General features: G+C 43.6%; 1 protein-coding gene across 4 annotated transcripts in view; it reads right to left on the bottom strand.

Moving 5' to 3' along the window:
- The window catches only part of ARB2A (ARB2 cotranscriptional regulator A), a 1817924-nt gene that overhangs the window by 1753553 nt on the left and 50396 nt on the right, over positions 1 to 13975 (bottom strand). The window lies entirely within an intron of this gene.

Consider the following 13975-nt stretch of genomic DNA (forward strand, 5'->3'; position numbering starts at 1 on the left):
GCGGGACAACAGGTACAAGGCAGGCACTGACCAGAAAGACTGGTCATCCCCTTACCGCTTCCCTCCAGGAAGCCTTGGCTAATAACCCAAAGCGTATGCATGAGAAGGGAATCCCCCTCTCACATATAGAAAAACGCCTTAGTGAGTGTATCACATAGTCTGTACCACAACACTAAGTCTGTTTTATTTCACTACACCTTTTTAAAAAACGGTCCTGAGGAAAGCCAGAATACTCTAAGGCACTGGCTGAAACATGTCGACCATCTGAAGGACGCAGGGGGCAGTAACTCGCCACCCTCACGCGTCCTGTAGCCTTACTTTTAACCGCTGGTGACGGCCCAGTTATTAAAATTTAATTTACCCTCGGGTACTGGGACCACCACCAAGCCGTTTTAAATGACAACTCACTCAACCTCACTCAATGCACTCTCAGCAATATACCAGCTCCGCTGTAATCAGGCGTCGTAGCACACCCGGGACATACTAGGTGTCACTGGGTGGGCCCGATGATGAAGCATGCCACCAACTAGGTTGGTGGGTGAGGGCTTCATGAATACACCAACAAGGTGCCCATGACAGAACTAATTAGAGTACTGCAACACTTTGGTCAACTTAAGCTAGTCCTCTTTGTTTAATCACATAACAAAGAAACACTCACAAGAAGTTACAGGCATAATAAAACGTTCAGGTTCTTAGATAAAAATGTTCTAAGGGCATAAAAAGGCTATCCTTTCAATTAACGATACTACTATCCTTCCATACTTTTCCTAAATTTAATTGCCAGTTTTAAAAAACTACATACAAACAGGGTACAGTCACAACTTAGCAGCTGGAGATAATAAAGTGCCGGTCTGAATTGCAAAAAGTTCAATTTTTTAAGGTAAGGTTTTAAATATAGCCTCCTTGGTATTTTATAAAAAGGACAAAAAAATAGGAAGTGTGCCAGGTCTTGCGGAGACTTTTCGTCGCAGCCGCAAGCCGGCAACACTTGTCCACGATGAGATCCCTTGGGCACAGCCAGGAGTAAATGAAATAAATCCAGCCTGAACCTTGTCAACAGAAAGCGATCATAACTTGACATTGGCCATAATAGGTATGGTTCCGTGAGCAAAGTTGTTTTTATTAGCGCATGAATTCGTACACTACTTTTCCTCAATTCACCAGACTCCATGGCTATGAGTCTGGAAGAAATAAAAGCCTTCTTCACATGAATAACATCCAGTTTCGTAATTGAGTTTGGTGTTAAGAAAAGTTCGGGACGCCCTATATCATTAAAGCAGTTACTCAGATACTTTATCCAGGGAACCTTCAGCCTATTTTCCCATGTTCACGCTTCTCTCAGTATGAGCGGAGTAAGGGGTATGTCATCATTTATCCAGCAGTTTAACCAACATACTAGAGGGTTTACTGCTAATTTATCACATAAAAATGAAATACCCAGCTCTTCGTGTACAGAAAAATTTGCTGTTCCCCTAGGAACTCTTAGTAACTGCTTGAGGAAATTGTTTTCAACTATCTCTAGGGTTCCTAGTGGGGCATATCCCCATATCTCACTGCCATAACATGCGGTAGTGACACTCTTGGCCTGGTAAAGTTGGAGTAATGCAGCAACTGGGCTGTTGCCCATTTTTCTTGGAAAAGCAAGTATTGCCGCATTTGTCCTGATTACCTCTCCCTTTTTTTTTTGTATTACAGGTCCCCAGTTTAATTGATGATCAAACAGGACTCCAAGATAGGAAAATGTATTTGTTACAGGAATTGATACTCCATTAACGTTTAGACGATTTGGCTTTTTGTTACCCTGGCCAACCTTCATTACGAAGGATTTAGAGTTATTTATACTCAAATCTCTGGATTTCATAAAGGTGAAAAAAGAATTTAGTAAGGTTTGAAGGCCATTAGCAGTTCTGGCTAAAAGGACTGCGTCATCCGCATATAGCAGAACCGGCAGTCCCTTTCGTCCAATATAAGGATAGTCTGCATTTGTACTTAAAAGGTGCTCCTCCAATTCATTTATATATAAATTAAAAAGGAACGGGCCAAAATGCATCCTTGTCGAAATCCCCGGTGCACTCCAAAGTCTTTTGTCACTTTCAAATCTTGTGTATACCCAACGTTTGCTCTCGTATCAGAGTGCAGATCTTTCAACAGGTTAATTAAGTTCTGCTCCACGCCCATTTTCGCCATGTAGATTGTCAATTTTAAACGAGCATTAGTACAGATCAGGCTGAAATAGTTAAGTTTACCAGTAACATATGAGCATGTTTGAATACTCCATGATCAAGTACCTCTTTCAAAAGGTGGGAGTAATATGAACATACCACAGCAGGTGGGCTAATCCTCGCCTCTGTGTACTTAATAGAATCAAAACTTTCCATTACAATAGCTAGGAAATTTTTCATTCTATGTCTGGACCCAGAGGCGCGGATTAGGCTGGTTCAAAGCTTCTCCACCACTAAAGATGCCAGGTTTGGTACCAATTTGAAGTAAAGTTTATTAAAGGTAGAATCCAAGGACCGAGCTGCTGCTCTAAATGAGCCCCCCCAAAAAAGGCTCTGGAAGCCATGGCACCCTTAGCAGAATGAGCTCCAAATTTGGAGTTATCAATGCCAGATAACCCACCTGGCAATAGTAGGGGAGGAAACAGCTCTGTGAGGTTTCGTAATGGCAATAAGCAATTGCTGTTCACCTTGAGGACGAATATCCACCGTCATAGATTCATGGGCTTTAATCACCCATACCATACACAATTTTGGAAAATATGAAAAGGACAGGAATTAAACCATTTTTTTAATTGCCCTTCATTGTCCTGGAAATAAAAAAGTTATTCCTTCCGGAGTAAACACTCTACCTGTTAAATCCAGTGCTGGCACATCCAAGACTCTGCGGCCGGACAACAGACACAATAATGTAGCCACCTTTGCTGACATCTGCTTTCTTGACAAATATTTGTTTCAGGGCCATGACTTATAAAGGGGCAAGACCTTGCTAACATCCCATAATGTTGAATACCTGAGTTCAGGAGGAAAGGATAGCTTAATGCCTATTAGGAGTTTGCAAACTAAAAGGTGTTCACCTACAGGCCACAGCTCTACTGGTGAATGACCTGCAGAAATGGATGATCTAAAGGTATTGATGGACCTGACCCTCCGAGGCCAAGGAGGCAAGGCAATTCAGGATGTGGACAACATCTGACCCCACAGGATCCACTTTCCTTTGATGTCACCAATCAAACCATTGGGACCAGGCTGAGCGGTATAGTTTATTTGTGCTATCCACATAGGATTTGGCGAGTAAGAAGGCTGCTTCGATAACCTCATTATCATGGAGAAACGAGGGAACGCATACCCAGTATTCTTGCTCCAATCTTGGCGGAAGGCCTTGTTCGCCACTGCTTACCGTTCAGGGAACCAGCTGCAGTATCAGTTCAGGTGACGATACAGTCGGCAGGCAAACAAGACCACGATCGGAACTGACAAAAACACAGGGAGTAAAAATCTGCTTGACAGAGGATTGCACTTTTATCCAAGGGAGTGAAAAGTATTGATGAATTCCCCCAATTTGCGGTTAAAGGGATCCCCAAAGAGATTCCCCTGTGCAAAGGGGTCACCTTGGAACACAATAACTCTCCCAGCTTCGGATCAATCTTGATTAGCAGGGATCTGTGACTGCGCCTTTTCGCAGAGAGCGTGCAGTTGGCATTCCCTAGGAACATGATTGATTTTGGTGCCCAATTAGATAATGCTTCTGGCGAAAACAGGGTCCCATGCGTTTTGGGGTCTTCTGCCATTTCCAGGATCTTGGAGCTAGGGCTAGCCACGTCCAATAACTTATTCTGGTAAAATCCCTAGGAGCAGTCTATCCCCTTTTTAGGATCCTTCACAAATTTACCTAAAAAGGTAGCAATCTTGGCATCAATTTCTGAGATTAGAGCGACCTTGCCCTCCAGAGAAGGGTGCAGACACTCCACCCTGAGGCAGCTATGTACCCTTTTTAATCGAGCGGCTTCGTTAAAGAGGATGATACATAAGACGCCACCTATGGCGCTGGGGACCATTCCGCAGATTGCAGTTACAGTGACTCATCAGGAACCAACATATCAGATTCAGGGGCCTGCGAAGGAATCTATGGGTCAACATTTTCCCCAGGGTTGCCAGACGGGCTCCAGAGCTAGTCTTGTATGCCCTACCCATCCGAGTTATAAGGGGAATCGTCCTCGTTCAAGTGATCAGGAGAAGGGGGAGGCCCTCTGAGATACCAAGGTTCTGAGGGTCAGCGTGCGGGTGGGGGGGGGGGGGGGTCATTGTGATTCCAAGAAGGCCTTATTTAGGTGAGCAAATGCGTCCAGATCAACCCAGGGGTCGTCTGCACGTTTGCATTTGTGTCTGACAATGGTGCCAAATGGTGCCATGTGGCAGACATACATGCCCTTAGGCCATGTATGTGTGCCACATGTGCACCCATGCACTATTCAGGGGTGCAACAGGGTGTCAATGTGACACCCTTGAAATGGTTCCCCCTATTACCGATTCGGTATTTACCGAATCGGTATTTACCGAATCAGTAATTCCCATTCATTCCTATGGGCCTCCAGGTAATTAAATACAGATTCTTAATTACCAAAAAATTATCTACATCCCATTTACCTATTCTTAAATACCGAATCGGTAAAATTCGGTATTTAAGAATAGGTAAATTGAGATTACCTACATCTGGCCCTATGTACTTTAGAGAGGCCACTAGCTAAGATTTCTATTTGGCAACCACAGCCAACAGTGCTTGAAGAATTTGCAAATAGGAACACACTAGCAAAAGAGATAGTACAATATTTCTGAGTGAACACGCGCTTAACTTATGATAATCTATTAGGGTAGGAGGCCTTCAAGGTCTAAATCAGGGGATTGTGCATCAAAAAAGTCCAGTCCATAGGATTGAAAATAATCAGAAAAAAAGGCAAGCACCAACACAAAAGGCGGCATCATGAAAACCAACGCAATAGATTGGGGTGTCATGATCACAAAGTTACTTCATTTCTGCAGCATACTCAATCTACCTGCAGAGTCCTCACTTTTGAATATTCCAGGCAGACTGGATCAAGAAACTTTTGCAATACTTGTCCAGAACAGGTAGGGGTGGTGGCTCTACCTCAATGCCGGAATTGGAGTTACAATAACATCACTGGAGCCATAAGGCTGCCAACTAAGTGCCTCAACATCAGTTCTCATCAAGATAAACAATTACATTTGAAAAGATTAATCACAGCTATTTTTTTACTAAGGCCATGTAAATGTACAAGTCCTTATATTCAGATTAAAAAAGTGTATTTATTCTTCCCAAAAGTCAAGAATATTAACGTTTTCCAAATGTATTAATCAATTGAGAGATTACAAACATCATCTACTTCAATCCTAGAGAGACGTTTATGCAAAAAAAAAACGTAAACAGCCAACATGTATTAAGCTAACTAACTGCTTCGTCAGAGCCTAACCGCTATATGTATCAAGCTATTTAGCATTCGCAAAGGCCGAAATTCTGCGAATTTCGGCCTTTGCGAATGCTAAATAGACAAATGGTATGTATCAAACAAGTTTGATGCAAAATAAGGAATAGCAAAATTTGCTAATCCTTATTTTGCGATTGCACTTAAGGAATTGCAAATTTTGCGATTCCTTAAATGCAATTTATCAAACAAATAATATGCAAAAAATGCCATTAAGGATTAGCAAATTACCACCAACTTCTAGTTGGTGGTAATTTGCGAATTCTTATCAAAAAGCTTTTTTGAAAAAAACCAAAAGGTGCCATATGACGCCCATACATGCCCTAAGGGCATGTATGTGCGCCATATGCCCCCAAATGTCTTTTTCAGGGGTGCAGCAGGGTGTTCTTGAGACACCCCTGCACCCTTGGAAAAATCCCTAATTTGCGATCAGCAAATTGCTAATTGCAAATTGCACTTCATTCCTATGGGCCTCCTGGCCCATGGAAATGAAGGGGTAATTTGCGATTAACAATTTGCTAATCTCAAATTAGGAATGCTAAGGAATCGCTATTGGAAAGCGATTTTGTACATACATACCGTTTTGCATTTCCTAAATAGCGATTCCTTAAAATTCGCTATTTAGGAAATGCAAATTGGTTTGTTGATACATATAGCGGTAAATGATTAACAAGCATGATATTTTACCATGTTTATTTCAGGAGAGCGTTATTTTAAAATCTAGCAAACGTTTACTTTAGTTATTTATTAGAAGTTATAGGTTGCACTGGTTTAACATTATAAGTCACGTTTTCATCAACTTGTTGAGAAGCCCCTTAGTAAACAAATCTATAAACTGGGGTGGGGTCTATGAGCAAAAATATGCTTGGGCAGGTCAAGGATAAGCTTCTGATACGGTAACATACATATTTTTTATTTGGAATGGAGTTGTTGCTAAACTTTAGGCTTATCACCAATGATTTGAATGTACAACTAATTTTGGAATATGAGCAAAACAAAATATTTTTTCAAGATGTTGAACCGTACATTGATAATGCAAACTTCTGTCCAAAAAAGCCCATAGCTATTCATGCCTAACCGGGACACCCAAAATCAAACTAATATACATTGTTGAGAACTACAAAGGCTTAAAAGAAATTGCACTACACAGGAAATATATAATAAACACATTCTCTTTATGATGGATACATTCAGGGAAAGGGGTATAAAGAAGATTTTTAAAGAAGCTGAGAGAAAACCACTCCGTCATTAGAACAGAACTGTTAAAAGACAAACAAAATGTATAATGAACTAGCAGCCCGTCCTGACGTTGTCCGGGTATGAATTGCTGCCGACCAGTAGTATATTGTTTTGTAGGATTTCGTTTTGATAGCATTTCTTATCTGTGACAGGCCTGTGAAACGCTCCGATTCACAGTGCACTGCTGATGCACTTAAGAGTGCGCGTTCAGTAGTGTGTGAACTCGAGTTTCCCTACTTTATTTTTCCTTGCAATATTATATAGCGTGAACTCGACAACATGGCATGCGCACAATTTACATTACAGAAGCACACATTCATTTGTGGTAGGCACGGGGAGACAAAGCGAATTGCCTGGAATCACAGGATGTTGAGCTGATGCCGAGATTCGAACGTAGCTCCCCAGCTCTAAAGTTCGCAATTCTAGAACTTGTGGCGGGAGGTGTGCCTAAAAGTGTATGGCGGTGCTGGCCATCAATGAGAGAGACCTGTGCATTTTTCAAATGGGTGGTGAAAAAATATGATCATGTTGCTGGAGATGTGGGCTGCCGTGCCACCAATGTACTTACCGGGGGAGGGTAAACACCCATTATTCTGCAACTTTCTTTCCACATACCATCACTCCGCATACTTTCATTACGAAAGTACCTTGACTCCGCAATGCCATTATAACGCATGGCATTACATTTTATATGCTTTTACCACGCATACATTTACAACGAAATTAGTTGTAAATGCATGAATGGTAAAAGCATGTTTTTTTTAATGTTTGGATAAGGTAAGTATGGATATAGGGGTATATGTTTTGGGGTACTGAGGTATATGTTTTGGGGTGTTTGGGTATTTTAAGGGTTCAGATATAGTTTTGGGTTATGGGGTACAGGGGTAGTTTTAGGGTTTAGGGATAGGTATGGGTTTTGGGGTACAGGGGTATTTTTAGGGTTCAGGGCTAGGTTTGGGTTTTGGGGTATAGGGGTATTTTTAGGGTTCAGGGGTAGGTTTGGGGTACAGGGGTATTTTAAGGGTTCAGGGCTAGGTTTGGGTTTTGGGGTACAGGGGTATTTTTAGGGTTCAGGGCTAGGTTTTGGGGTACAGGGTTATTTTTAGGGTTCAGGGCTAGGTTTGGGTTTTGGGGTACAGGGGTATTTTTAGGGTTCAGGGCTAGGTTTGGGTTTTGGGGTACAGGGGTATTTTAGGGTTCAGGGGTGGTTTTGGGGTACAGTGGTATTTTTAGGGTTCAGGGCTAGGTTTGGGTTTTGGGGTACAGGGGTATTTTTAGGGTTAAGGGATAGGTTTGGGTTTTGAGGTACAGGGGTATTTATAGGGTTCAGGGCTAGGTTTGGGTTTTGGGGTACAGGGGTATTTTAGGGTTCAGGGGTGGTTTTGGGGTACAGTGGTATTTTTAGGGTTCAGGGCTAGGTTTGGGTTTTGGGGTACAGGGGTATTTTTAGGGTTAAGGGATAGGTTTGGGTTTTGAGGTACAGGGGTATTTATAGGGTTCAGGGCTAGGTTTGGGTTTTGGGGTACAGGGTATATTTATAGGGTTAAGACGGGTTAGTGTTTAAGGGTGTTGGGGTATTTTAAGGAGTAAGGGTGGGTTATGATTATGGGGTGCAGGGGTATTTAAAGGGAGCAGGGTGGGATTAGCACACAATATGAGACATGGCATGAAGGGCGGAACGTACCACACGCCCCCAGCGTTTGTCACGCCCCCCCAGCACACGCCCACAGCACAACGCAGACACGCCCACAAGGGACTACTTTGCTGGCACGGTTCTTTTACCTTTTAAATGTATATGGTGGGCGTCTGCATAGTCTATGTCCTTCTGATGCAACTGCCCTTTCTAATGCTGTATTGGGTGTTGTGATTGGTGCTGTGGTTCCTGAGATTACCCGCCTCAAAGGTTTGGGCTCTCTCTTTATTATATTAGTATAGATATAGATAAGGTAATTTAATCTGTGAAGCAAGGCGCAACGTTTGGGGGTCAGTAAAGGAACTTTGGAGGTGCACTGAGGCCCAGGAGACCGCAGGGCCAACACCGAGACCGAGGCTCCGCCCCCTTTTCACCGGGGCTTTCAAAAACTGCTCGCGCCTCCCGCTTCGTGGGAGACGCTTCGCCTGTGAAGCAAGGCGCAACGTTTGGGGGTCAGTAAAGGAACTTTGGAGGTGAACTGAGGCCCAGGAGACCGCAGGGCCAACACCGAGACCGAGGCTCCGCCCCCTTTTCACCGGGGCTTTCAAAAACTGCTCGCGCCCCCCGCTTCGTGGGAGACGCTTCGCCTGTGAAGCAAGGCGCAACGTTTGGGGGTCAGTAAAAGAACTTTGGAGGTGCACTGAGGCCCAGGAGACCGCAGGGCCAACACCGAGACCGAGGCTCCGCCCCCTTATCGTCACTTCCTCATAGGTAACAATCCCTTCCCGCATCGCGGGACGCGCGCGGGCGACGCCGGGCTAAGCCCGGGCTAAGGGCGGGCCCTCAGAGGACTGAGGAGGCCGGGCTGGGCCACGGACCCTGATCTTTTTCTAGGAGTTTGAATCTCCTAGTGTGATATTGATTTTGTTGTATTGTATAAACGTTAAAGTGCTTTCGGGGTGTTGCATTAACTTTTCTACTTGATGATGTCTAAAGTAAAGTCACATAGGACTACAACTGGGTTAGGTACTATGGATAATTACCTAGTTAAAAAGGTTACACAGATTAATAGCGAGCGCAGGGCATCACTAGGTCGCGGAAGTGATCGGTTGGCTGAAGATGATATACCGCTATTAGTCCCTGACCTAGTTATAGTTGATGTACCAGATTTGAATAACGGGTCTACTATAGCGGTAGAAGCTCAGGTTCATGCAGAATTACAAGATAGTACTACCAACATTTCTATTGAGGCACCAGATCAGTCTTTGGCTTCCCCCTCCCCCTCCCCTAGACCAGTGAGATCCTGTAGAAAACCACTGGCTAAACGTGGGGGGAAGCATGGGAAGAAAAGAGTAGAAATAGTGAAACAGGTGCCAAAAAGCCTTGTTGGTGACCAAAACTCGCACGAAGGTAATAATGTAACTGGTATAAATATTAATCTGGATCACTTTGCCGTACTGATTAGCACACTCGAGGAAAAACTAGAGGCTAAGTTTGAAGAGTTAATGAGACCTCTGACAGCTAAGTTGGATAGTGTGGTCCTAGAAGTAAATAGACTAGGCGCACTGATATCAACACACCTGGTAGCCACCACAGCGGTAAAACCTAAGGCTGTGGAGAAGAGGCATAGTAGAGATGGACACAGCACTGGTAGAACTTCTAGTCAGCAGGAGAACAACCAGAAAATTGTTGTAACAAAACCTGCACCATTTAGCTCTACTTCTACAATTGGCAAGGAAAAACAGGTCTTATTAAATACTGAGGGTAATCCTGGTAAGGAAAAACAGGCTATACTAAATCCTGAAGGCAAGCCTGTTACTAGACATATAAAGAAAAGCCGCTATGTTAATCTTCCCCCTGATTGTGCCCCTTATGTGGCTGTTTTAACAAACGTACCGCCCATTGAACATCATTCAGCTCAGCCATTTGAGGAATCTCATGCCTCACTAAAAAATAAAACGGTATCATGGCTGAATAGTAAGTGTGGTTTTCCAATTGCATATTCTGATCAAATTCTGTCAACTCGAAGAGTGAACTGGATTGGCCCATCTCTTAAAACATCTAGCGGGGATTGTGTGGTAGTTAACTTTAAACATCCCCAACACGTGGCCACAGTTTTATTGAGAGCAGCTTCCTGAAGCTGCTTATCGCTACAATGTTGATAATTTTGGTATGAATGGGTTCAATGTTGTTACGCAGAACAGATTTGACTCACTCTCAGGCCTGGAGCCGTGTGATTGACATGAGGAATCGGATGGACAAGTAACAGAGATTTTGAATGAAATGGGACAAGAGGAAAGCACACGGGTAAAACTGAATGGGAACAATGTAATTTCATGGAATATTTCCGGGTTGGGCGCCAAGATGGAGGACAGTAACTGGATTAGGTACATTAAGCAGTTCCAGGTTATATGTCTGCAGGAGACCTGGTCAGTAGAATGTAACTATTTTCTGGAAGGTTATAAAGCATTTTATGTCCCTGCAACAGCCACAACTAGGGGAAGATCGAAGGGGGGAATGGTGACGTTCATCTCTGTTGCGCTCCCGTGTAAAGCTCGTAGAGTCATAACTAGTAACTCTTGCATTATCGGTCTAATTTTAACAGGAGAAAACTGTATGCTCGGTTTGGTCAATTTTTACAATGCTGTCAATTCTTGCTCAGTTATTAGTCAGTTATCAGTACTGAATGTTTTTATTAGAAATTCTATGAGGGATTGTATCCATAATCTCATGATATTGGTAGACTTTAATGTTCACCCCTGTGGGGATGTTCTCTTGAAAAGTATTTCAGATTTGCATTGCCCGCGCTTAGAGGGTTTGCATTTGGAACACACGACAGAGGGGGAACTTTTCAATGATCTACTTAATGACTTAGATCTATCACTGACCATGGGACTGATGGACCCTACAAAGCGCTTTGAGATTCCATCCTTTAAGGGGCATGGCAGGGGAACTTTTATTGATTATGTATTAATAACTCTGCCAATGCAATCCTTTGTAGACTCCTTCGTTACTGAATATAGTGAATTCAGTGATCACAATCCACTTACTGTTCACCCGAGGGGTCCTTGGATAGCCAAAGTAGATATAAGTCTCAGTACCGGTAGGGTAAGTACATCTGATGGGAGACGTCGTCTTAAATGGTCTAAAATTACCCCAGACCTTTTGTATAAAGATATTAAATCTCTTTGTGCAGATGAAATTTTGGTTTGCACACAAGAAGGTCCACAACCGAGGAAGGTTCTTGAAGCCTATCAAAGTTTGTCGGTTACAGTGACAAAGTTATTGTCAGTTCCAGCAAAGAAGTCAGAATTCATGGGACCAAAGTGGTTCAATCGGGATTGCTCTAAAGCAGCCAGAAACTTAAGGTTAGCACTAGCAGCTAAACCAAGAATAAAGGAGACAGTTAAATTGTGCCGCAAGCAATATAAATCTATCATTACTAAACATAAGGAAGGCCTTAGAGAGGAGGCTTGGAGAGAGATTCTGGACCCTTCTACTCTGAGGTGTAGTTCCAGATTCTGGGCGTTAATGAAGAAACCTTTCCAGGTCCAGGTACCGGGTGATGGCCTGGAATGCTATATACCAAAGGAGGAATGGGAATCTCACTTCAAGAAATTGTATTGTAGCCCGGTGGAAGAAAGGATTATTCCCGCCCGAGTGACAATGTCAAGACGATTAGCTTCTCTAGGGTGGAGGTCATGGAGAGCATTGAGGGTCTAACAGCAGGGAAAGCTCCCGGTCCCTATGGGATTCCTCCAGATCTGTTTAAATCTGAGCCAAGCTTCTGGGCCCCTATTTTGGAGTCTGTTTTTAATGCGGCAGTAAAATATGGTTGCCCACACTCCTGGGGGGTCTCTACGATTGTCCCGGTCTTTAAGAAAGGGGACAAAAGTAGCCCAAACTGTTATAGGCCTACTTCATTAATAGACTCAATGGTCAAAATTATAGGTAGAATTCTATTGCAGAGACTTCCTGACTGGACGATGGAAAATAATATGTCCATCGTACAGTACGGGTTCTGCAGTGGACGATCAACTGTGACGCAGTGTCTTAACCTTTTTTTAATACTTAGCAAGTACACTGTGGCTCATAGGGGCACTATTCACCTCGCCTTCATGGACTGGTCCCTCAGCCTTTGATTGTGTAAACAGGGGAAGGCTTTGGCAGTCCATGAGGGCAAAGGGTGTAGATAGTGGAATTGTCAATTTCCTGGCTGATTTACATAGTAATACTAGAGCCAATGTGAGATACTCCCAAGATCTCAGCACAACAGAAAATTTTGACATCAGAAAGGGTGTTCGTCAAGGTTGTATCTTGGCCCCCTTTCTTTTTAATTTTTACATCAATGACCTTGATAGTGTGTTGCAGAATGTACAGTCTGACTGCCCTAGAGTTGGTAGGCGGGGGATTCCTGTACTTTTATACGCAGATGATGCGGTTTTAATTTCCAGAACCGAGAGGGGCCTTCAAGCTTTATTAAACGCTTTCAAACTGTTCATGACGGATAGAGATCTTATGATCAACAACTCAAAATCATTCGTCATGCAGGTTGGCCAACAACCACAAGCATTGGAAATGCAATAGGTCTCGCAGCATTAGAGTTAGTGCATTTAGAATTGTTTATGGGTTTTTTGTTGTAAATCTTTTGCATTTTTATTTTTTGTAGCCAATGCTAAAGAATTACAAATCAAAAAAGCAATAAACATTTGTAAAAGCTTTAACTAAAAATCCTGTGAGACCTATTGCACTGTGTGAGGGTGAGGTGTTGAGGGTGAGTGGATGCGGTGGTGGATGTAGTGGTGGTGGATGCGGTGGTGGTGGATGCGGTGGTGGATGTGGTGGATGCGGTGGTGGATGTGGTGGTGGATGTGGTGGATGCGGTGGTGGATGTGGTGGTGGATGTGGCGGTGGATGTGGCGGTGGATGTGGCGGTGGATGTGGCGGTGGATGTCATGGTGGATGCGGTGGATGTGGTGGTGGTGGATGCGGTGGTGGATGTAGTGGTGGTGGATGCGGTGGTGGTGGATGCGGTGGTGGTGGATGTGGTGGTGGATGTGGTGGTGGATGTGGTGGTGGATGTGGTGGTGGATGCGGTGGTGGATGTGGCGGTGGATGTCATGGTGGATGCGGTGGATGTGGTGGTGGATACGGTGGTGGATGTAGTGGTGGTGGATGTAGTGGTGGCGGTGGATGTGGTGGTGGTGGATGTGGCGGTGGATGTGGCGGTGGATGCGGTGGTGGATGTGGTGGTGGATGTGGTGGTGGATGTGGTGGCAAGATTGATTGGTGAAATTAGTACATGCAACCGGAGTAGTTACAGTCCTGTAATGAATGTCTACTGTTGGATTTATAGCTTATTAGTCGGGTCTTGCTATTATGAGCATCGTTCAGCTTTATCTGAAGTCTCATTTGAAGCAACCTCTCCAACCCACTGATGATAGCTTAATTTGCTTTGCAAAGATTTGTAATTGCTCTGTCACTAAGTACATCCTAGAAGAGATGTTGCATCAAAGTAATTACAACACTGACTCGCCAGAGATCAAGTTGTAAAAACCCAAGATGACACAGAACTAAATTCTAAGATGATAGTAAAATCTATT

This window comes from Lissotriton helveticus, chromosome 2_1 (genome assembly GCF_964261635.1).
Source record: "Lissotriton helveticus chromosome 2_1, aLisHel1.1, whole genome shotgun sequence".
NCBI classification, from domain to species: domain Eukaryota; kingdom Metazoa; phylum Chordata; class Amphibia; order Caudata; family Salamandridae; genus Lissotriton; species Lissotriton helveticus.